General features: G+C 50.5%; 1 protein-coding gene across 1 annotated transcript in view; it reads left to right on the top strand.

Moving 5' to 3' along the window:
- The window catches only part of PDE4A (phosphodiesterase 4A), a 47336-nt gene that overhangs the window by 21750 nt on the left and 23282 nt on the right, over positions 1 to 2304 (top strand). The window lies entirely within an intron of this gene.

Genomic DNA, 2304 nt, shown 5'->3' with positions numbered 1-2304 from the left:
TGAACCCAGGACGCGGAGGTTGTGGTGAGCCGAGATTGCGCCATTGCACTCCAGCCTGGGTAACATGAGTGAAACTCCGTCTCAAAAAAAAAAAAAAAAGACAAGCTTCCAGTCAGGCATAGTGGCTCTTGTCTGTAATCCCAGCACTTTGGGAGGCCAAAGTGGGAGGATCTCTTAAGCCAGGAGTTACAGACTTTCCTGGACAACATAGGGAGACCCCATTACTACAAAAAATTCAAAAATTATCTGGGTGTGGTGGCACGTGCCTGTAGTCCCAGCTACTTGGGAGGTTGAGGTTGGGGGATCACTAGATCCCAGGAGGCTGCAGTGAGCCATGATGGCGCCACTGCACTTCAGCCTGGGCAACACAGTGAGACCCTATCACTAAATGATAAGCTGCAAACTTGGATAAAAATATATGATAAGGGATTTGTATCCAGAATATATAATGGGCCGGGTGCAGTGGCTCACACCTGTAATCCCAGCACTTTGGAAGGTGGAGGCAGGTGGATCACTTGAGGTGGAGCTCAAGATTAGCCTGGCCAACATGGTGAAACCCCATCTCTACTAAAAATGCAAAAACTTGCCAGGCATGGTGGCATGTACCTATAATCACAGCTACTTGGGCGGCTGAGACAGGAGAATCCCTTGAACCCAGGAGGCAGAAGTTGCAGTGAGCCAAGATCGTGGCACTGCACTCCAGCCTGGGTGACAGAGTGAGGCTCCCTCCTAAAATATAAACAAATAAGGTCGGGCGTGGTGGCTCACACCTGTAATCCCAGCACTTTGGGAGGCCGAGACGGGCGGATCACAAGGTGAAGAGATCAAGACCATCCTGGCCAACATGGTGAAACCATCTCTACTAAAAATACAAAAAATTAGCTGGGTGTAGTGGTGCACGCCTGTAGTCCCAGCTACTCAGGAGGCTAAGGCAGGAGAATCGCTTGAACCCAGGAGGCGGAGGTTGCAGTGAACCGAGATTGCGCCACTGCATTCCAGCCTGGCATCTGGCAACAGAGCGAGATTCTTTCTCAATAAATAAATAAATAAATGACTACAAAATTAGCTGGGCATGGTGGCAGGTGCCTGAAATCACAGCTACTCTGGAGGCTGAGGCAGGAGAATCACTTGAACCTGGGAGGCAGAGGTTGCAGTGAGCCAAGATGGCGCCATTGTACTCTAGCCTGGGCAAAACCTCACCTCAAAAAAAATATATATATATTAAGGTTGAAATTTGAAATTTTGGCTGAGTCGGTCAGGGGAGGTTTCTCTGTGGTGGTGACATTTGAGCAGAGGCCTGAAGGAGGTAACGAGGAGCTACTGCAAATCTGGGCTGGAGAAACAGCCTGCGCAAAGGCCCTGAGGCAGGACTGTGTCTGAGATTTTTTTTTTCTTTCTTTTTTTAGATGGAGTTTACCTCTGCTGCCCAGGATGGAGTGCAGTAGCAAGATCTCAACCCACTGCAACCTCCGACTCCTGGGCTCAAGTGATTCTCCTCCCTCAGCCTCCCAAGTAGCTGGGATTTCAGGCACCCACCACTATGCCTGGCTAATTTTTGTATTTTTAGTAGAGATGGAGTTTTGCCATGTTGGCCAGGCTGGTAGAGATCTCCTGACCTCCAGTGATCCACCCGCCTCAGCCTCCTAAAGTGCTGGGATTACAGGCGTGAGCCACCTCGCCTGGCCTGTGTCTCAGATTTTTAGGGAACAATGAGGAAGCCATTATGGCTGGAGCAGAATGAATGTGGGGGAAAGGGGAAGTCATGGGACAGGACCTGTGAGCTGCAGTGAGGACTTTGGATTTTGCCGAGTAAGGTGGGATCCATAGAAGGTTCTGAGCAGAGGGAGGACTAGACCTCATTTAGGTGTTCCCAAGCTCCCCCTGGTGGTCGTTGAAAGAAGACTGGGCTTGAAAACAGGAGGAGGGACCAGGGCAGAGGTGAATGCAGCTGGTCCTGGCTAGGGATGAGGGGAGCTGGCCAAGGAGTGGGTGAGAAGTAGACACATTCTGGATAAATGTTGGCAGCAAGGCTGATTTGAGATGCAAAGGAAAGTGAATGATCCCACATATTTTGGCCTCGGTGTCCCCAGCACAGCAGTGGGGATGGGTGCCCCCCGGCGCTCAACAAGTGTTCCATCTTTGTAGTTCTGTGTCTCCCATCACTTTTAGGGTATCTGTGTTTCTTTTTTTTTTTTTAGAAAAAAACAGAGCTGGCCGGGCGCGGTGGCTCAAGCCTGTAATCCCAGCACTTTGGGAGGCCAAGGCGGGTGGATCACGAGGTCAAGAGATCGAGACCATCCTGGT

Source organism: Cebus imitator, unplaced genomic scaffold (assembly GCF_001604975.1).
Source record: "Cebus imitator isolate Cc_AM_T3 unplaced genomic scaffold, Cebus_imitator-1.0 Scaffold263, whole genome shotgun sequence".
In the NCBI taxonomy this organism is placed as follows: Eukaryota; Metazoa; Chordata; class Mammalia; order Primates; family Cebidae; genus Cebus; species Cebus imitator.
The sequence above is the reverse complement of the archived record's forward strand: the minus strand, read 5'-3'. Positions and strand labels throughout refer to the sequence as shown.